This window comes from Oncorhynchus keta, unplaced genomic scaffold, assembly GCF_023373465.1.
Source record: "Oncorhynchus keta strain PuntledgeMale-10-30-2019 unplaced genomic scaffold, Oket_V2 Un_contig_9231_pilon_pilon, whole genome shotgun sequence".
Lineage (NCBI taxonomy): Eukaryota > Metazoa > Chordata > Actinopteri > Salmoniformes > Salmonidae > Oncorhynchus > Oncorhynchus keta.
The window spans coordinates 57,183-80,352 of NW_026290443.1; the positions used below are offsets into that span (position 1 = coordinate 57,183).

The 23,170-nt window shown below is 42.0% G+C and overlaps 2 long non-coding RNA genes and 1 pseudogene across 2 annotated transcripts; 2 read left to right on the forward strand and 1 right to left on the reverse strand.

Moving 5' to 3' along the window:
* Positions 1–2,910: 2,910 nt before the first annotated feature.
* On the reverse strand, positions 2,911–9,350 carry LOC127927054 (zinc finger protein 664-like; annotated as a pseudogene).
* Positions 9,351–9,360: 10 nt separating this feature from the next.
* LOC127927056 (uncharacterized) lies at positions 9,361–19,990 on the forward strand. Its single transcript, XR_008126011.1, has 2 exons — positions 9,361–9,676; positions 19,236–19,990. It is a non-coding gene; the product is annotated as an uncharacterized LOC127927056 (long non-coding RNA).
* On the forward strand, positions 16,733–17,866 carry LOC127927055 (uncharacterized). Its single transcript, XR_008126010.1, has 3 exons — positions 16,733–16,874; positions 16,991–17,104; positions 17,277–17,866. It is a non-coding gene; the product is annotated as an uncharacterized LOC127927055 (long non-coding RNA).
* Positions 19,991–23,170: the final 3,180 nt, after the last annotated feature.

Sequence of the window (23,170 nt, forward strand, 5' to 3'; positions counted from 1 at the left end):
TCAGAATGAGACTGATGAAATGAATGAATTGGTGACTATGAAATCGATATATTCTGGAAATGGTAACTCATTAAACAAAATTTTCCTGTGGCTGCTCCAGGTTACGGAGTTAATTGTTACAGGATTAATTTAATCACGTAATAATAAACAGTTAATTATTCAGTAAATAGAATGTCATCACATTAACGATAACGTCACGCCATATTGATGACCCCCGTAGAATGTATGCACACATGACTGTAGAAACCTAAAGATAAACTAGGCCTCACTGTTGAATTCAGTCCATAGGAATTGTGTAGCAAGTTACTCATACACCAATCATGATTATTGTTGAGAGTGGCGTGTTTGTGGTTTTTCTTTTTCACCCAGATACTAGTGTAGCGAGATTAACTCGTGTTGTATATCTGACACACATCAGTGTGTAGAGGATTTACTGAATGCTATGAGCTGGGGCATATGTACCAGCCGATGCAGGCATTCTGAGAAAAATACTTGTTGGGCCCAATGTAGTGTTATTTTTGTCTATCGCATTCAGGAGCGAGTAGACTTGGTCACCAAGTCTATTCGACCTTCTCACCAAGCTGCTTGCCTATTGTCCTGTAGCCCATACCAGCCTTGTGCAGGTCTACAATTTTATCCCTGATGTCCTTACACCCTCTCTGGTCTTGGCCATTGTGCAGAGGTTGGAGTCTGTTTGTTTGAGTGTGTGGTAAGGTGTCTTTTATACAGGTAACGAGTTCAAACAGGTGCAGTTAATACAGGTAATGAGTGGAGAACAGGAGGACTTCTTAAAGAAAAACTAACATGTCTGTGAGAGCCGGAATTCTTACTGGTTGGTAAGTGATCAAATACTTATGTCATGCAATAAAATGCAAATTAATTACTTAAAAATCATACAATGTGATTTTCTGGATTTTTGTTTTAGATTCCGTCTCTCACAGTTGAAGTGTACCTATGATAAAAAAAATTACAGACCTCTACATGCTTTGTAAGTAGGAAAACCTGCAAAATCGGCAGTGTATCAATACTTGTTCTCCCCACTGTATATGGGGCATACAACAATCTCAGCTCTGTGGATTTTGTTGCGAAGAGACAGAATCAATAGATCACTTATTCTTGTATTGCCCCTATGTAGCTTGTTTCTAGTCACAGGTTCAGGAATGGTTAAAAAAATCACAACATGCACTTAAAATTAACCTTACAAATAGCAGTGTTGGGCGACCTGGAAAGCCAATCAATAAATAATACAATAATACTCGTAGGAAAGGTTTTCATCTTTAGCTCACAATCTGTGAATAACATAGGATTAGAAAGATTCAAACCGTTTGTAAAACATCACAACACAATTGAAAAATATACGGCACATGGAAACCAAACAAGGGCAGTCTATGGTGTTAGGTGGGATGGGCTGAGGGCGGCTGAGGGTGGCTGAGGGTGGCTGAGGGCGGCTGAGGGCGGCTGAGGGTGGCTGAGGGCGGCTGAGGGTGGCTGAGGGATTAAATACTTTGTTTGGTAATGTATTGTTATACACTGCTCAAAAAAATAAAGGGAACACTAAAATAACACATCCTAGATCTGAATGAATGAAATATTCTTATTAAATACTTTTTTCTTTACATAGTTGAATGTGCTGACAACAAAATCACACAAAAATGATCAATGGAAATCAAATTTATCAACCCATGGAGGTCTGGATTTGGAGTCACACTCAAAATTAAAGTGGAAAACCACACTACAGGCTGATCCAACTTTGATGTAATGTCCTTAAAACAAGTCAAAGTGAGGCTCAGTAGTGTGTGTGGCCTCCACGTGCCTGTATGACCTCCCTACAACGCCTGGGCATGCTCCTGATGAGGTGGCGGATGGTCTCCTGAGGGATCTCCTCCCAGACCTGGACCAAAGCATCCGCCAACTCCTGGACAGTCTGTGGTGCAACGTGGCGTTGGTGGATGGAGCGAGACATGATGTTCCAGATGTGCTCAATTGGATTCAGTGTGAACCTGCTTTCATCTGTGAAGAGCACAGGGCGCCAGTGGCAAATGTGCCAATCTTGGTGCTCTCTGGCAAATGAAAAACGTCCTGCACGGTGTTGGGCTGTAAGCACAACCCCCACCTGTGGACGTCGGGACCTCATACCACCCTCATGGAGTCTGTTTCTGACCATTTGAGCAGACATGCACATTTGTGGCCTGCTGGAAGGCATTTTGCAGGGTTCTGGCAGTGCTCCTCCTGCTCCTCCTTGCACAAAGGCGGAGGTAGCGGTCCTGCTGCTGGGTTGTTGCCCTCCTACGGCCTCCTCCACATCTCCTGATGTACTGGCCTGTCTCCTGGTAGCGCCTCCATGCTCTGGACACTACACTGACAGACACAGCAAACCTTCTTGCCACAGCTCGCATTGATGTCCCATCCTGGATGAGCTGCACTACCTGAGCCACTTGTGTGGGTTGTAGACTCCGTCTCATGCTACCACTAGCGTGAAAGCACCGCCAGCATTCAAATGTGACCAAAACATCAGCCAGGAAGCATAGGAACTGAGAAGTGGTCTGTGGTCCCCACCTGCAGAACCACTCCTTTATTGGGGGTGTCTTGCTAATTGCCTATAATTTCCACCTGTTGTCTATTCCATTTGCACAACAGCATGTGAAATGTATTGTCAATCAGTGTTACTTCCTAAGTGGACAGTTTGATTTCACAGAAGTGTGATTGACTTGGAGTTACATTGTGTTGTTTAAGTGTTCCCTTTTTTTTGCGCAGTGTATATAAAAGTAGCATGTATGTTAAATAGAGAAGTCAAATGTATGTATATTTATCAAAAAAAAGCTGTAAAAGAAAAGAGGACAAATAGGGATTAAAGAATCATGGAAATTACTCAAATATGGCTTACTGAGAGGTCAATAACAAAACAAACAATTAAACGTTGTTTTTATTCAAATCAATTTTTAGCCATAGCTCTAGTTTTCCTCATCTTCTCAAACTGAACAGGACAGTAGACTTAGTCCACGCACACAGATATTTTGTATTTTTGCAGCCTCGCCTCCTGAAGTGCCATCGTACACAAAAAACTATGGAAAGAAAGTACATTTTTTCATAAATATAACTTTGCACTGTTCTTTTCCGAGCATGGTCTTGGTATAGCCTGGGCCTGCTAGTATAGGCTATGGAACATGTTGGAAGAGAGAAGAAACCTCTGGGAGGAGGGGTCCACCCCAACGACACTAACAGTCCTATCTCCCACACCACTCCGCTCACGCTGCTCTGGACTCAGGCAGGGCCATGACAATACCAGTAAAAAGAACAGACCTAGGTCCTCTGAGAAATAGACTGATTGTTTATCTTAGAGGTGGTGAGTGGTGCAACGTATAACTATGTCCGTGTGTGACTTGTATGTTGTATTTGCAGCTGACGTATCTAGTAGGTTGAATGAATCTGGTGTGTGCTTTTACTAGTTGTCCATTTGAGTTTCTACTCTGTTCGTTCAGAACTTAATCATTTTATTGAGACCACACTTGATATTGCGGACCCGGCAGAGAATCAGGGAGGGGCATCATGAGATATAATAAGCAAATAATTCTCAAACCCTGAGCAATGTGACATTTGATTGATTGCAAATTACATGACACTCCCTGAACTAAATTGAAAAAAAAATACTAAACCCTCCCCTTGACTGAAATCTAAAAAGCATGACACTCCCTCATTTCCCTCCGGGTAACAATTGTGTAAATTTCACCTTTCCCTAAACGACTTTTGTTTAATGATATACATACGTTGAAACTACTACATATGTTTACTACATTGTCTTTTAAAGCTAGATGTATTATTTTCATCCTTGATGAAGAATGTGTTTGGATAACTGCATGGAACTTGATTGATCCGCTAATGAAAAATAAATATTCTACATTCTACTGCTCATCCTATGGGTTATATATACAGAACATGTGTTTGTTTAATTGATAGCATGCTAAATAATTTAAATGTCTATGTATCCACTCAATACATATCACTACACTTCTACATGCCAATTAACACCCACTACAATACATACTAATAATGTTATACAGTTTAAAGGACATTTTCATATTTAAATGTGAAATTAAACAAAAGTATTTGGGTTTAAAAAAAATCATTTTTAAGTGTTTTCTATGGTGTCAGAGTCCAGGGACAATATTACTACCACAATTCAAGTATGATCCACTTACTATTGGGGAATGGAACCAGAGAGGAAGCTGCACTACCCTTTCCATCCCCATTGTTCAGAGTGGAAGAGCTGTGAACTCGTCTGTGATGGAACACGTCTACCACAACCTTTCCTATTGTGTTAGTCAACACCACAGCATTTTAGGAAGCCATTGTTCAAAATGTGTTCATACACACAGTAACAATGGGAGGGGTCTGGCTTCCACAGGGGAGGACCAGAAAGTTGATCTCGGACTTCAAACAATCAAATTTATCAAATGTATTTATAAAGCCCTTTTTACATCAGCCGATGTCACAAAGTGCTGTACAGAAACAGTCTATGTTATGGAAAGAGCAGGTGTCCTTAATGTTTTGTGCACTCAGTATATGTTGTGTATACAAGCTTATTCCCACAGAAAACTGCAGAGGGAAGCAGCACCAGCCAGTCAACCATCAGACTCCATAGTGAGACGCCTCATGGAGGATATTCCATCATAATTGCAATCCAAGGTCTCAATATCTTTACAGTAGAAGCTAACAAAACATACAACCTGACAAGGTGCACACTGATCAGTAAAGAGAAGAGAGGCTACCATTATATAATGCTCCCTTCTTTCTGCATAGTTCTCACAGTGAGAAACAATAGGATTACAAGAGTGTTCTACGCTTTTTTCATTTGATCCAATTCAAAGTTGCCAATTATTTTATGGGATGAGAATTAAGTGGAGTGACTAATCTTAGCTGGTCTGAGAAAACTGATGAGACTTCTCTCCTTTATGTATACATTGGGCCATTTAAAAAGACACCAATCTGTATAATCTCTTCTCACAGTCAGTGCAGTGATAAGGCTTCTCTCAAGTGTGTATCTGTTGGTGTGTTTTTACATTGCCCAATCGGGAGAAACTCTTGCCACATTAAGAGAAGAAGTAAGGCTTCTCTCCTCTGTGTGTTCTCTGATGACCCTTTTAGCTCAGCTGTTGATAAAAAAATAAATAAATCTACAGTCAGATCAGTGATAAGGCTTCTCTCCTTTATGATTAACTTGGTGTCTTTTTAACTGGCCCAGTCGAGAGAAACTCTTTCCACAGCCAGAGCAGGAGTAAGGCTTCTCTCCCGTGTGTGTTCTCTTATGAACTTTTAGGTCAGTTGATGTTGTGAAGCATTTTACACAATCAGAGCAGGAGTAAGGCTTCTCTCCCGTGTGTGTTCTCTGATGAACTTTTAGGTCAGTTGATGTTGTGAAGCATTTTACACAATCAGAGCAGGAGTAAGGCTTTACTCCTGTATGTATACGTTCATGTCTTTTTAAGTTTTCCAGCAGAGAGAAACTCTTTCCACAGTCAAAGCAGAGGTATGGCTTCACTCCTGTATGTATACGTTCATGTGTTGTTAAGTCGCCCAGTCGAGAGAAACTCTTTCCACAGTCAGAGCAGGAGTAAGGCCTCTCTCCTGTATGTATACGTTAATGTGTTTTTAAGTGGCCCAGTCGAGAGAAACTCTTTCCACAGTCAGAGCAGGAGTAAGGCCCTGTATGTATACGTCATGTGTTTTTAAGTGGCCCAGAGAGAAACTCTTTCCACAGTCAGAGCAGGAGTAAGGCTTCACTCCAGTATGTATAAGTTCATGTGTTTTTAAGTCACCCAGTCGAGAGAAACTCTTTCCACAGTCAGAGCAGGAGTAAGGTTTCACTCCTGTATGTATACATCCATGTGTTTTTAAGTCACCCAGTCGAGAGAAACTCTTTCCACAGTCAGAGCAGGAGTAAGGCTTCTCTCCTGTGTGTATTCTCTGATGAACTGTCAGAGACCTTGATGTAGTGAATCTCTTCCCACAGTCAGTACAGGGATACAGATTCTCTCCAGTGTGTGATTTAAGGTGTATTTTTAGCTTTGATAGAATTGGGAAAATCTCCTCACAATGTGGGCAGTGGTGAGACCTGTTAGCTCTGTGATCTTCCTGCTGTTGCTCTCTGGATGTAGAGAATGTCTCAACATTGTCTCCTGTGTGAACAACATCAGAAGAACCAGTCAGTTGGTGTGTTATACATATGACTTCACAACAGTAGGCTGTACAATACAGGGAATAAAGCTATTAGGGCTGTCCCGACAAAAAATATATATATCCTGGTCAACCGATTATTTTCTTTCGACCAATCGTTCCCTTGTCCAATTTTTTACATTTTAAAACATGTATATTTCCATATATATGTGTTTGAATCAAATCAACTATATGTAGGCTACTGAGCTTGTCTGATGCTTTAAGCACTGCGACTTAAAAATGAAGACACACAAAATACTCACGAGGGAGCCAGAGATCAATATAGCGTAACCAGAATAAAATACATCTGTTCTCGACTCTCCTCCTCCCGCTGCTGCGTTATGATTTTCATTTCATTTATAATAAAGTCTTTATATCTCAAATCAATGTCATGTGGTTAATCAAAATTATATCTAAATTAAAATTATACAAATCTAAAAGTAACTTCTATTGCCAAAACTAGCTTACATAAAGCGAACAAATAAAAACAATCTCAGCCTGCAGATAGAAAATATCCTGATGAAATAAATATCATATGAATCAAATTGGCTACACATAGCCTGTCTGCAAGAAACTTGAAACATTCTATCAACTATTAATTTGGTCTGGCCTGTGCTAGCAAACTTGCAACATTGTATAAAATATTTTGGGCCCTTAGCATTACCTATGACAGCGAGCTCCAGACAGACAGACACAGGTGTAGGCTATTTTGCGCAAGTGATAAAAAGTCATTAGGTAGGCCTATTTTATGACGTTTCCACCAGATCAGAGCATTACATTTTTGGTGGTTATCAAAAGGGAGAAAGTTGGACATTTTCAAATTGGCTACGTTGAGAAACTATTGTCATTCTCAATGGATGTAGAAACAGACTTTGCTAGACTAGTCCACTCAGGCAGGCAATGGACGAGTCCACTCAGGCAGGCAATGGACGAGTCCACTCAGGCAGGCAATGGACGAGTCCACTCAGGCAGGCAATGGACGAGTCCACTCAGGCAGGCAATGGACGAGTCCACTCAGGCAGGCAATGGACGAGTCCACTCAGGCAGGCAATATAAGGCAGGCAACATCCATCAGGCAGGCAATCCGAGTCCACTCAGGCAGGCAATCAGTCCACTCAGGCAGGCAATCAGTCCACTCAGGCAGGCACAGTACTCAGGCAGGCAATTTCAGGCAGGCAATAGTCCACTCAGGCAGGCAATGGACTAGTCCACTCAGGCAGGCAATGGGAGTTCAGGCAGGCAATAAGTCCACTCAGACAGGCAATGGACGAGTCCACTCAGGCAGGCAATGGACGAGTCCACTCAGGCAGGCAATGGACGAGTCCACTCAGGCAGGCAATGGGAGTCCACTCAGGCAGGCAATGGACGAGTCCACTCAGACAGACAATATAACAGACATATAATCCTCCACTCACAATCAAACTACACAGACTAATTTCATATCCTCCTCTCACTATTACAAGGGTTAGTAACTACACAGACTAATTTCATATCCTCCACTCACTATCACAAGGGTTAGTAACTACACAGACTAATTTCATATCCTCCACTCACTATTACAAGGGTTAGTAACTACACAGACTAATTTCATATCCTCCACTCACTATCACAAGGGTTAGTAACTACACAGACTCATTTCATATCATCCTCCACTCACTATCACAAGGGTTAGTAACTACACAGACTCATTTCATATCATCCTCCACTCACTATCACAAGGGTTATTAACTACACAGACTCATTTCATATCCTCCTCTACTCACTATCACAAGGGTTAGTAAGTACAGACTCATTCCATAGAGCTTTAAAACACTGGCAGTTTGTCTACTTCACTTCTTTAGTCTACACTCTGATCACTCCAGATAACCCAGTTGTTCAGGGATGTGATGTCAGAATTACAGAAGTCAACCTATCGATAGACTGGGGCATAACTTATGGAGGTCTAATTTATGAAGATAACTTATAGATAGATAGAACCTGCTCTTACCAATCTTCTCCTCCTCTTCTTCATCTTTAATGTTAACATTCAGCTCCAGTGTTTGACTGCAGTCTTCCAGCTTCACTGATGCCATCTCTGGATCCTGCAGTGCAAACTGGGCTCCACTGTCACAATCAGGACCCAGTGACTGTAGGTTTGGACTCAGTGTGGAAGGAGAGAGGCAGGCTGGGTTTGTCCTCACTATTGATGTTACCGGCCTCAGACTTAATCTGAGTCGGCCAGTAGTAATAAAGAGAAATGGACACAAAAAGTTATTGTCTTGACAGTTCTGGCCCTTTCTTTATTCTCTAAAAATAGTGTTTATATTTAGGTGCAGGAGCTCCACAATACTGTTGAACTAATATTCTATAAGAAGAACATGAGCTCAAACGATAGAAATTTGAGGTGACGGTACCCAGCTCGGGTGAGCTCCTGACCAAGTCAAGCACTGATCTCATTTCAATAGATCTGGTAGCTAAGTATTGACAACAATTCATGAATTAATTCACATTAGACAAAGTTTACACTTTAAATTAGACTACACAACTTAAATGCACTTAATCTATAGTAGATTTCCTGAATTCACATAAATGCATAAAAGCCTCAAAAACCATTTAGTACAAGGTTGCAGTATGTTGTAGGCAGCACTATGTACTATATTCCTGAATAACCTTGTCTCCACTGTTTTATTTAAATCAAAATCCAATAGTATTTCCGTTCACACCATAGTAACATTTATAGACAAAGATAGAAACAACTGAATGTCTCTGAATATTAGTACACGTGTAGAAAACTGATAATCATTACGTTCAGCTTCAAAACAGTAGTGCAACCGTAAAATGTCTCTTCCTCTGCTGCAAACACACAGCCTGCACAGAAGTCTGTTGACTCAGACCGGGTGGCGCCGCCATTTTACCAGCTCGTGAATTTGACACAAAACCAATAACTTGTGAAACGAATTCAGAAATCTCAAGTAAAATAGATTCTTTATGAAATTACCTTGATGAAATTATGTACATCCACTCAGACAAACCCCAACTGCTCTAACTACGTAACTTGTAAAATAGTTATCACTTTTTTCACTCGGCTTCACGCAAAAATGACGGATATATTACCTAAAATGACATTATTTCGATATTAGAATGTTTAAACGTATTACAGGTATTACATACCTGTAGTAATAAATAGAAACGGACACAACGTTTATCTTATTGACTGCATCGTTCTGGCGCTTTCTATATACTGAAAAATTGTGTGCATCTGTCCGGAACTTCCTGTTCCCCCACTAACACCGTCCATACATTCCGGGATCCTTGGGATGACCCAACCCCATTACATGAGAAGGGGTCGCTACCTCCTCCGTGACACATTTTTATTTTTTACTAAGCAAGTCAGTTAAGAACAAATTCTTATTTTCAATGACGGCCTCGGAACAGTGGATTAACTGCCTTGTTCAGGGGCATAACGACAGATTTGTACCTTAGTAAGGTAAGCACCACAGCATTTTAGGAGGCTGTTGTTCAAAATGTGTTCATACACACAGTAACAATGGGAGGTGGTGTTGCATCCACAGGGAAGAACCAGCTTTATTGCTGACTTCTATATAAGACTGGGATCCCTCTGTGGGCCAGGCTTTTCAGAATATCTCGAGTCTATTTTAATCATGCTAGAAACTAGAGGGACAGTCTGGTAGGAGCAGACTGTCCCTCCCTTCAGATCATTGTGACAACTGTAATAGAATGACCAAGGAGGATTTCTTCCTTCACCATCATACCGGAAAGAAAATGTATGTCAGGGGTTGAATTTCCTGTAAAACAACATTTGTGGTATATTTCCTGGCCATGTGGTTATTATTTTGGAAAGTGTAAGAGAAATTGAACGTTCGTATTACAGAGCACGAGCCACATCAGAACTGGTGACGAGAAGTCGCCTGTAGCCAGAAACTTTAACTGGTCGGACATGATGTGTGCCAACTGAGGTTGGAAAGCCACTTAAGAGAGGAGGTAATAGAAAATAATTGTTGTTTCAGAAAGATACATAATACATGATTTACAAATAGAGAGAGGCATACTATATCTGTCACCAAGATGGCATAGCAGTCAGACGTCTTTTGTCCTCTTCCTGTCGTGTCCCGTATATCTATATATATATATATATATTTACAACTTTCTTCGCATACCTTTTTATATATTTTTTTATTTTCCATAAACTCATCTTCAAAACACTCTCCTGCAACCCGCCTCACCTATTTTTTTTAAAGAAAGTATTATTTACCTCAGATCTGTAATCCACCATAGAAGCCAGCCAGAAGCCAGCCAGAAGCCAGCCAGAAGCCAGCCAGAAAGCCAGCCAGAAGCCAGCCAGAAGCCAGCCAGAAGCCAGCCAGAAGCCAGCCAGAAGCCAGCCAGAAGCTAGCCAGAAGCCAGCCAGAAAGCTAGCCAGAAGCCAGCCAGAAAGCTAGCCAGAAGCCAGCCAGAAGCTAGCCAGAAACCAGCCAGAAGCCAGCCAGAAGCCAGCCAGAAGCTAGCCAGCTTCTTTACTGGCTAATCGTTAGCCAGTAAAGAAAAACATTTGTCCGATAGGTCTATTCAGATAGCAGCCGATAAGACAGCTAACGATTAGCGGACCGCAGATGGGCGTTCAGGTAACGTCGCGACCGAGGAGCCAGCTGGATAACTCCCTCGGGCAGATAACGTCGGTAGTCCAGTTGTGAAGGCGTAAAACGGGTCCGGATAGGTGATTGTAGCCCAGGAGTGACTGATGGAACTCTTCAGCTGGCGAGCTCAGGAATAATTTATGTTTGCTCCGGAATCGACGAAAGCCGATAGTCACACGTATAGTAGCTAGTTAGCTGCGATATTCAGGTATAAATATCCAGAGCTTGCGGTTGAAACATACGTCCGGTATGTTCCGGCACAAAACTGGCGATAGATTTGAGCTAAAGGATAGCTGATGACCACAAACCGTGGTTAGCGGAATACTAACGATTAGCCAGTAAAGAAGCTAACTGGCTTCTGATTAGCTTCTGGCTAGCTTCTTGGAGGATTACAGATTTGAGGTAAATAATACTTTTTTAATATAAATATAAATTGGTGAGGCGGGTTGCAGGAGAGTGTTTTGAAGATGAGTTTATGGAAAATTAAAAAAATATGTGAAAAAAGTTGTAAATATATATATATATATATATGGGACAAGATGAGGACAAAAGACGTCTGAACTGCTATGCCATCTTGGAAGTGAGTGTTGACATTAGAAGCCTCCTCCCTAAGTTTGTTTTATTCACTGCTTTAGCACACTCTCTCAACCCGGATGTTCTAGCTGTGTCTGAATCCTTGGTTTAGGAAGACCACCAAAAATTCTGACATTTTCATCCCAAACTACAACATTTTCAGACAAGATAGAACTGCCAAAGGGGGCGGTGTTGCAATCTACTGCAAAGATAGCCTGCAGAGTTCTGTCCTACTATCCAGGTCTGTACCCAAACAATTTGAACTTCTTCTTTTAAAAATCAACCTCTCTAAAACAAGTCTCTCACCGTTGCCGCCTGCTATAGACCACCCTCTGCCCCCAGCTGTGCTCTGGACACCATATGTGAACTGATTGCCCCCCCATCTATCTTCAGAGCTCGTGCTGCTAGGCGACCTAAACTGGAACATGCTTAACACCCCAGCCATCCTACAATCTAAGCTTGATGCCCTCAATCTCACACAAATTATCAATGAACCTACCAGGTACCTCCCCAAAGCCGTAAACACGGGCACCCTCATAGATATCATCCTAACCAACTTGCCCTCTAAATACAACTCTGCTGTTTTCAACCAAGTTCTCAGCGATCACTGCCTCATTGCCTGCATCCGTAATGGGTCAGCGGTCAAACGACCTCCTCCCTGAAACACACGCCTTTCTAATTGACCTGGCCGGGGTATCCTGGAAGGATATTGATTTCATCCCGTCAGTAGAGGATGCCTGGTTATTTTTTTTAAATGCCTTTCTAACCATCTTAAATAAGCATGCCCCATTCAAGAAATTTAGAACCAGGAACAGATATAGCCCTTGGTTCTCCCCAGACCTGAATGCCCTTAACCAACACAAAAACATTATATGGCGTTCTGCATTAGCATCGAACAGCCCCCGTGATATGGAGATTTTCAGGGAAGCTAGAAACCATTATACACAGGCAGTTAGAAAAGCCAAGGCTAGCTTTTTCAAGCAGAAATTTGCATCCTGCAACACTAACTCAAAAAAGTTCTGGGACACTGTAAAGTCCATGAAGAATAAGAACACCTCCTCCCAGCTGCCCACTGCACTGAAGATAGGAAACACTGTCACCACTGATAAATCCACTATAATTGATAATTTCAAGAAGCATTTTTCTACGGCTGGCCATGCTTTCCACCTGGCTACCCCTACCCCGGTCAACAGCACTGCACCCCCCACAGCAACTCGCCCAAGTCTTCCCCATTTCATTTCCCAAATCCAGCAGCTGATGTTCTGAAACACTGCTACCCTGTGCTCTGACCTCTTTCTCCCCTCTCTCTCCAGATGAAATCTGCGTCTTGTGACGGCCACCCCAACAACCTAGCCTCGACCCTATCCTCCTCTCTTCTCCAGACCATCGGAGATCTCGCTCATCAACTCATCCCTGACCGCTGGCTGCGGTCCCTTCCGTCTTCAAGGGAGAGTTGCACCCCTTCTGACAAAAACCTACAGATCCCTCCGATGTCAACAACTACAGACCAGTATCCCTTCTTTCTTTTCTCTCCAAAACTCTTGAACGTAAACAAACAGCTTACTGACTATCTCTCTCAGAATGACCTTCTTGATCCAAATCAGTCAGTTTTCAAGACTAGTCATTCAACTGAGACTGCTCTTCTCTGTATCACGGAGGCGCTCCGCACTGCTAAAGCTAACTCTCTCTCCTCTGCTCTCATCCTTCTAGACCTGATCGGCTGCCTTTCGATACTGTGAACCATCAGATCCTCCTCTCCACCCTCTCCGAGTTGGTATCTCGGCGATTGCCCACGCCTGGTTCGTCAACTACCTGACAGGTCGCTCCTACCAGGTGGCGTGGCGAGAATCTGTCTCCTCACCACGCGCTCTCACCACTGGTGTCCCCCAGGGCTCTGTTCTAGGTCCTCTCCTATTCTCGCTATACACCAAGTCATTGGCTCTGTCATAACCTCACATGGTCTCTCCTATCATTGCTATGCAGACGACACACAATTAATCTTCTCCTTTCCCCCTTTGATGACCAGGTGTTAACATCTCTGCATGTCTGGCAGACATATCAGTGTGGATGACGGATCACCACCTCAAGCTGGCCTCAAGACGGAGCTGCTCTTCCTTCCGGGGAAGGACTAAATCCATGATCTCGCCATCGCTGCCTGACAACTCCATTGTGTCCTCCTCCCAGAGCGCTAAGAACCTTGGAATCCTGGACAACACCCTGTCGTTCTCAACTAACATCAAGGCGGTGGCCCATTCCAAGGTTCATGCTCTACAACATCCGCAGAGTATGACCCTGCCTCACACAGGAAGCGGCGCAGGTCCTAATCCAGGCACTTGTCATCTCCTGTCTGGATTACTGCATCGCTGTTGGCTGGGCTCCTGCCTGTGCCATTAAACCCTAAAACTCATCCAGAACGCTGCAGCCTTCTGGTGTTCATAGCCTTCCAAGTTCTCTCACGTCAACCGCTCCTCCGCTCTCTCCACTGGCTTCCAGTTGAAGCTCGCATATACTACAAGACCATGGTGCTTGCCTACGGAGCTGTTGGCTGGCACCTCAGTACCTCCAGGCTCTGATCAGGCCCTACACCCAAACAAGGGACACTGCGTTCATCCCCCTTATCTCTGGCCTGCTCGCCTCCCTACCACTGAGGAAGTACAGTTCCCGCTCAGCCCAGTCAAAACTGTTCGCTGTCTGGCTCCCCAATGGTGGAACAAACTCCCTCACGACGCCAGGACAGCGGAGTCAATCACCACCTTCCGGAGACACCTGAAACCCCACCTCTTTAAGGAATACCTAGGATAGGATAAAGTAATCCTTCTCACCCCCCTTAAAAGATTTAGATGCACTATTGTAAAGTGGCTGTTCCACTGGATGTCATAAGGTGAATGCACCAATTTGTAAGTCGCTCTGGATAAGAGCGTCTGCTAAATGACTTAAATGTAAATGTAAATGTAATTTCTCCTCCCAAATCCAGTCAGCTGATGTTCTGAAAGAGCTGCAAAATCTGGACCCCTACAAATCAGCCAGGCTAGACAATCTGGAGCCTTACTTTCTAAAATGATCTGCCAAAATTGTTGCCACCCCTATTACTAGCCTGTTCAACCTTTCTTTTGTGTCATCTGAGATTCCCAAAGATTGGAAAGCAGCTGCGGTCATCCCCCTCTTCAAAGGGGGAGACACTCTAGACACAAACTGCTACAGACCTATATCTATCCTACCCTGAATTTCTAAGGTCTTCGAAAGCCAAGTCAACAGATTACTGACTATTTCAAATCTCACCATACCCTCTCTGCTATGCAATCTGGTTTCAGAGCTGGTCATGGGTGCACCTCAGTCACGCTCAAGGTCCTAAACGATATCTTAACCACCATCGATAAGAAACATTACTGTACAGCCTTATTCATTGATCTGCCAAGGCTTTCGACTCTGTCAATCATTACATTCTCATCGGCAGACTCGACAGCCTTGGTTTCTCAAATGATTGCCTCGCCTGGTTCACCAACTACTTCTCTGATAGAGTTCAGTGTGTCAAATCGGAGGGTCTGCTGTCCGGACCTCTGGCAGTCTCTATAGGGGTGCCACAGGGTTCAATTCATGGACTGACTCTCTTCTCTGTATACATCAATGATGTCGCTCTTGCTGCTGTTGAGTCTCTGATCCACCTCTACGCAGACGACACCATTCTGTATATTTCTGGCCCTTCTTTGGACACTGTTAACAACCCTCCAGGCAAGCTTCAATGCCATACAACTCTCCTTCCATGGCCTCCAATTGCTCTTAAATACAAGTAAAACTAAATGCATGCTCTTCAACCGATCGCTGCCTGCACCTGCCCGCCTGTCCAACATCACTACTCTGGATGGCTCTGACTTAGAATACGTGGACAACTACAAATACCTAGGTGTCTGGTTAGACTGTAAACTCTCCTTCCAGACCCACATCAAACATCTCCAATCCAAAGTTAAATCTAGAATTGGCTTCCTGTTTCGCAACAAAGCATCCTTCACTCATGCTGCCAAACATACCCTTGTAAAACTGACCATCCTACCAATCCTCGACTTCAGCGATGTCAATTACAAAATAGCCTCCAATACCTTTCTCAACAAATTGGATGCAGTCTATCATAGTGCCATCCGTTTTGTCACCAAAGCCCCATATACTACCCACCATTGCGCCTTGTACGCTCTCGTTGGCTGGCCCTCGCTTCATACTCGTCACCAAACCCACTGGCTCCATGTCATCTACAAGACCCTGCTAGGTAAAGTCCCCCCTTATCTCAGCTCGCTGGTCACCATAGCATCTCCCACCTGTAGCACACGCTCCAGCAGGTATATCTCTCTAGTCACCCCCAAAACCAATTCTTTCTTTGGCCGCCTCTCCTTCCAGTTCTCTGCTGGAACGAACTACAAAAATCTCTGAAACTGGAAACACGTATCTCCCTCACTAGCTTTAAGCACCAGCTGTCAGAACAGCTCAATGATTACTGCATCTGTACATAGCCCACCTATAATTTAGCCCAAACAACTACCTCTTTCCCTAATGTATTTATTTGATTTATTTTGCTCCTTTGCACCCCATTATTTTTATTTCTACTTTGCACATTCTTCCACTGCAAATCTACCATTCCAGTGTTTTACTTGCTATATTGTATTTACTTTGCCACCATGGCCTTATCTCACCTCATTTGCTCACATCGTATATAGACTTGTTTCTACTGTATTATTGACTGTATGTTTGTTTTACTCTGTGTGTAACTGTGTCGTTGTATGTGTCGAACTGCTTTGCTTTATCTTGGCCAGGTCGCAATTGTAAATGAAAACTTGTTCTCAACTTGCCTACCTGGTTAAATAAAGGTGAAAAAAAATATCCATGACTTATAAACAGAGAGAGACATTATATCCATGACTTACAGATACATTATATCCATGACTTACAAACAGACAGAGACATATTATATCCATGACTTACAGATATATTATATCCATGACTTACAGACAGATATATTATATCCATGACTTAGGGGCCTTAATGATGAAAGGTTGCTTCCTGTGATCGACAGAGACATATTATATCCATGACTTACAGATATATTATACTCCAGGTTGACTTACGACAGATATAGCCCTACCTTAATGAATGACTTACAAACAGACATATTATATCCATGACTTACAAACTGTTAGTTGCTTCCTGTGACAAACAGAGAGTCCTAGGGGCCTTAATGATGAACTCCTGTTAGGTTGCTTCCTGTGATCATCGACAGAGAGTCCTAGGGGCCTTAATGATGAACTCCTGTTAGGTTGCTTCCTGTGATAAGGGGCCTTAATGATGAACTCCTGTTAGGTTGCTTCCTGTGATCGACAGAGAGTCCTAGGGGCCTTAATGATGAACTCCTGTTAGGTTGCTTCCTGTGATCGACAGAGAGTCCTAGGGGCCTTAATGATGAACTCCTGTTAGGTTGCTTCCTGTGATCAACAGAGAGTCCTAGGGGGCCTTAATGATGAACTCCTGTTAGGTTGCTTCCTGTGATCGACAGAGAGTCCTAGGGGGCCTTAATGATGAACTCCTGTTAGGTTGCTTCCTGTGATCGACAGAGAGTCCTAGGGGCCTTAATGATGAACTCCTGTTAGGTTGCTTCCTGTGATCGACAGAGAGTCCTAGGGGCCTTAATGATGAACTCCTGTTAGGTTGCTTCCTGTGATCAACAGAGAGTCCTAGGGGCCTTAATGATGAACTCCTGTTAGGTTGCTTCCTGTGATCAACAGAGAGTCCCAGGGGGCCTTAATGATGAACTCCTGTTAGGTTGCTTCCTGTGATCAACAGAGAGTCCAGGGGGCCTTAATGATGAACTCCTGTTAGGTTGCTTCCTGTGATCGACAGAGAGTCCTAGGGGCCTTAATGATGAACTCCTGTTAGGTTGCTTCCTGTGATCGACAGAGAGTCCTAGGGGCCTTAATGATGAACTCCTGTTAGGTTGCTTCCTGTGATCAACAGAGAGTCCTAGGGGCCTTAATGATGAACTCCTGTTAGGTTGCTTCCTGTGATCAACAGAGAGTCCTAGGGGCCTTAATGATGAACTCCTGTTAGGTTGCTTCCTGTGATCAACAGAGAGTCCTAGGGGCCTTAATGATGAACTCCTGTTAGGTTGCTTCCTGTGATCAACAGAGAGTCCTAGGGGGCCTTAATGATGAACTCCTGTTAGGTTGCTTCCTGTGATCAACAGGTGCGATTTTCTTTGTTTATTATCCTTCTTTTGAAGCTTCTTGTAGAAAATTACTGTAATAATGATTGTGAATACCGATTGTGAGTAATGACTGTAAATAAGGAATATAAATAATGATTGTCAATAATATTTTTAAATAATGATTGCGAATAATGATTGATTGTAAAGAAATAAACTATCAATACAACAATGTGACATTATCCAGCAATATGGTGGCTGTCGTGCTCCAAACGATGATGAAGGCCTCCTCCATTTGTGTTGACCTATGCTGCTAAAAAATAATACATTAAAACTTAAAGAATATTTCAGTTAATAGCTTTTTCATTTCTTCCAATCTGGTTTAACTGGCTACACTTGATGAGGTGCTATATTGTTTAGACCAGGGATGTCAATCGTATTCCATGAAGGGCCTTGTGTCTGCTGGTTTGTGTTTTTTCCTTACAATTGAAACCGAGACAACCAGGTTTGGAAGTTCCTCACGAATTAGTGACCTCAATTGATCAATCAAGTACAAGGGAGGAGCGAAAACAATATAGAACAATATGGATTTTGGCCGACGTTTTGCACATTTACTCATCAATTAAAAATTTGATCTCAATACAGTTTTTCAATACAATGTGGACTAAGTTTTGTAAAGTTGTAAAAAAAAATAGCGCTGTTTAGAAGGAGTACAAAGGTACATTGAGTTATTGCCCACGAGCACTTCAGAGTAGGCTTTTCCTAATGGAAATATGCAGATTATGCTAGAATGCGCTTGGCTCAGCCCACCTCCTTTGTCTGTCTGTCTATGACTAATTTGTTCCCATTGGAAACGACAAGCAGTGGTATATCTTGGTTTAGTCATAAAGCATCTTTGGTGGCGCTGTAAGGAGGAAATAGGAAGTTCCTGGCAAGCGGCAGAACTGTGTCGTCCAGAAGATAACCTTTGTGTCCGTTACATACCTTTAGTCATACATTGAAACGTGTAATAGCAAGATTAGCGAAAGAACATGTCATACCATGCTAGTTAACAAATCTGTTAAAGTATTATCACGTTTGGTAAAGATTTTATGCATTTTTTTGTGTCAAACCGACTGAAGAACGTGAAAATATTTTACAAGTAGCATAGCTCGAGACGTTGGTTTTGTCTGAGTGGATGTACATAGTTTTCATTTGAGATTTCCAAGCTCGTTTTGCATTATTGGTTTTGTGTAATATTCACGAGCTGGTACAATGGCGGCGCCCACTCTGCGTCAACGGACTTCAGTACAGGCAGTGAGGGTGCAGCAGAGAGATACAATTTTTTTGTTTTTGAAGCTGAACGTGATAAGTTTTCTACATGTGTAATAATATTCAGACACATTCAGTTGTTTCTATCTTTATAAATGTTACTTTGGTATGATCGGAAATACCATTGGTTTTTGATGTGAAATAATACAATGAAGACGCGGTTGTTCAGGAAAATAGTACATAGTGCTGCAGAAAACACCTTGTACTACATGGTTTTTGAGTCATTTGTGAGAATTTAGTCAATCTACTATAGATTAAGTGCTCTTCCGTTGTGTGATTTTGTGTCCATTGTGTGATTTTGTGTCCGTTTCTCTTTATTACTACAGGCCGACTTGAATTAAGTCTGAGTTCGGTAACATCAACAGTGAGGACAAACCCAGCCTGCCTCTCTCCTTCCACACTGAGTCCAAACCTACAGTCACTGGGTCCTGATTGTGACAGTGGAGCCCAGTTTGGTCACATGCATTTCACATGATATCCATCTGCGTTCCATCTGTCCTCTAGACAGAAAGGAATTCTCTGGTTCGAACTTTATTGAAGATTTATGATAAAAACATCCTAATGATTGATTCTATACTTAATTTGAAACGTTTCTTCGACCTGTAATAGAACTTTTGGAAGTTTTTGTCCCAAGTAATCCTCGACCTGAAGGAGCGTTTGGATATGTATACCAAACGAGCTAACAAAAGGATCTATTTGGACATAAATAACAGACATTATCGAACAAATCAAACATTTGTGGAACTAGGATTCCTGGGAGTGCATTCTGATGAAGATCTTCAAAGGGAATATTTATCATGTAATTTATGGTTTCTGTTGACTCCAACATGGTGGCTAATTTGGTTATTTTTGAGTGCCATCTCAGATTATTGCATGGTTTGCTTTTTCCATAAAGTTTTTTTGAAATCTGACACATTGGTTGCATTAAGGAGAGGTATATCTATAATTCCATGTGTATAACTTGTATTATCATCTACATTTATGATGAGTATTTCTGTTGAATCTATGTGGCTATGCAAAATCACTGGATGTTTTTGGAAATAGTGAACGTAACGCACCAATGTAAACTCAGGTTTTTTTTTATATAAATATGAACTTTATCAAACAAAACATCCATGTATTGTTTAACATGAAATCATATGAGTGTCATCCGATGAAGATCATCAAAGGTTAGTGATTCATTTTATCTGCTTTTTATATTTCTGATTTTTGTGACTGCTATCTTTGGCTGGAAAAATGGCTGTGCTTATTCTGTGGATTGGTGGTGACCTAACATAATCGTTTGTGGTGCTTTCCCTGTAAAGCATATTTGAAAATCGGACACTGTGGTGGGATTAACAACAAGATTACCTTTAAAACGGTATAAAATACATGTATGTTTGAGGAATTATAATTATGAGATTTGTTGTTTTGAATTTGGCACGCTGCACTTTCACTGGCTGTTATCATATCGATTTCGTTAACGGGATTGCAGCCATAAGAAGTACCAACGCATATTTTTAACTGGTTGGATTACTGAAATATGGTTCCTTTCCCCCCACCTTTTGATGTTCCCGACTCTGTTTAACAAAGGCTTTTCAATATAAATCATAAATCTTACCCACAGGCCAATGTCATGACAGTCCTCCCATGTTGGGTTCAATGTTGCGATTAACCTGCACGTTGCAAACCAACATAAAAATTACCGTGGGTTGTCCTGGTTGTGGTCTCCCTCTGGTGGTCGACCCGGGTAGGGGTTCTGCGAATGAAGAAGCCCGCTTCATGGCTGGGCAGCGGATGTCCGGATTGGGATCGCCGAGGCAAATGTTAACAAGAACGCACGCACACACACTCATGAAATATATCATTACATTTCCTCCCAAACGAGCGGCGTTGTATGGGGGAGTTGTTTATGGCTCTATCACTTTCCAAGTGCCGAAGAAAATGAAACAAAATGATTAAAAGCATAAACAAAACAATATATAGTTATGCCACCTTAATCTAATTGGACTGTATTCTATATACGTCCAAGGTCTTGGCAAAATGACCCTAATGTTATATCTAGGGCTTTCCTACTTGGTGTGTTGCTTAGGCACTATCCTAAGTTGATAACTATATGATAAGTCTACAGCTGTAAGGCACTAGTTTTGGGCAGTCTACAGGGATGACCTATGGACTTCTGGGAAGAAAACTGGTGAGTGCTGTAGCTGTTGTCGTGTCTTTACTATCATTAAATGAAGAATTTTAGTCTTTATCAAAGATTTTCTGATTAATCATGTAGCTGTAATTAACTAGGAAGTCGGGGCACCAAGGAAAATATTCAGATTAAAGTTATAATTTTCCTAATATAACTTTCAGATATTTTATATCTGATCAATTAGTCTTCGAATTAATGAATTATTTACTTTACCTCACGTTAGTCTCATTCCAAACGTCGTAAATTGTTGGTTATCTGCACAAACCCAGTCTTGACTATGAGCAATCCATACATCAATTGTCTTAAATCATTTATTTACTAATTAAGTAATTCAGAGAAATGCATAAACAAACAGTTGATAGTTACAAGGAAATTAAACGGAGTTTCCCTAGTGGGATAAACCATTATCGCGGCTTGGTGTACAAAAGGGAAGTGGGGGTCGACTGAGATAAGACAACACACAGTTGATAATTATAACAATTGAAATGCTAATCCTTTGCACATGAACGCTCACTAATTCGGGAACAATTGCAATCAATATACATATTTACACTCAGTGTGTTGTTGGGATCTCTGTTGAAAAGTTTGTTTCTGTTGAAGAGTCTGTCCGCCCTCTCTGTCGTGGTTAGAATGGATAGTTCAGAGTGACATTCATTCATGTCGTTATGGATAGATGTTTCGGCGGTTGTCGGTCTTCGCGTTCAATGATACTGAATTCCTAGCTGCAGACTAGTAATTAATATCAAAGACTTGTTCTTATTCTGTCGGTATCGATAGTCTAAGAGTTTAACCATGTGGTATGGTTAAAAGATTCAGCCATCTACTCAAACCGTGGCCCTCTTATCGAGGTAAGCTGGTCTGCAACCTTTGTCCTCTCATAATTGAGGGAAACATGGTCTGTTGAGAAATTCTCAAAGTTGGGGTTTTATTCGGGGGAGCAGAAAAAGGCTGTCTCATGACGCCAGGTCAAAACTGTGCTCATGGGCGGTCCTCTGATTTAGTTAAACTCAAAAGGGAATTGGAGTTTCCTCCATTAAACAGTCCAAAATCACATCACACAATTTTACAAACAGTATCATCCTCACTCATTCATCTTATACAACAATTAGATGTAAACCTCATATCTGAGGCTATTATATAAACAGAGTTATGGTAATGTGGCCATATTGTCTCCCATCAGTTTCACCAAATTGTACAAAACGGACCAGTTCGTAGCTGGATTCTTCACCGATCGTTTATACCTTCTCCAGAACATATATGTTGTTCGGACCTCAAGTTCTGTAAGGTGGAAGAAATTCCTTTGTTCTCTTCTATGAAAACTCCCTCTCTCTCTATACTGTGGCCATGAGGAGATAATCTCCTCCAGGAATTTATGACCTGTCTCTCTGACCACAGCAGCCTAGGTGTAGGAGACAGGGAGAGGGGGATGGGGCTTGCTGTACCCAAAGAGGGCAACGTCATGACAACACACATAGGAGAGAATCCTTACATCAGCTCTGACTGTGCATCAAGTTTCTCTCTACTGTGCCACTTAAAACGACATGAATGTATACACACAGGAGAGAAGCCTCATCACTGCACTGACTGTGAGAAGAGATTCTACAGATTGGGCCATTTAAAAAGACACCAATGTGTACATAAAGGAGAGAAGCCTCATCAGTTCTCTCAAATCAGCTAAGATTAGACACTCCACTTCATTAGCTCATAAAATAATTGGCAACGTTGAATTGGATCAAATGAAGAAAGTGTAGAACATCCTATTGTTTCTCACTGTGAGAGAACTGTACAGAGGAAAGGGAGCGTTATAGAATGTTAGCCTCTCTTTACTTTACTGATCAGTGTACACCTTGTCAGTTTTGGTGTGTTTTGTTAGCTTCTACTGTAAAGATATTGAGATTACCTTGGATTTTCTTTTAGGGTTGAATATCCTCTGTGAGACGTCTCACAATGGAGTCTGATGGGTGACTGGGTGGTACTGCTTCCCTCTGCAGGTTTCTGTGGGAATGAGCTGGTAGGACGCCTGCTCTTTCCATGACATAGACTGACCAGGTGAACCCAGGTGAAAGCTATAATCCTTAATGTAGT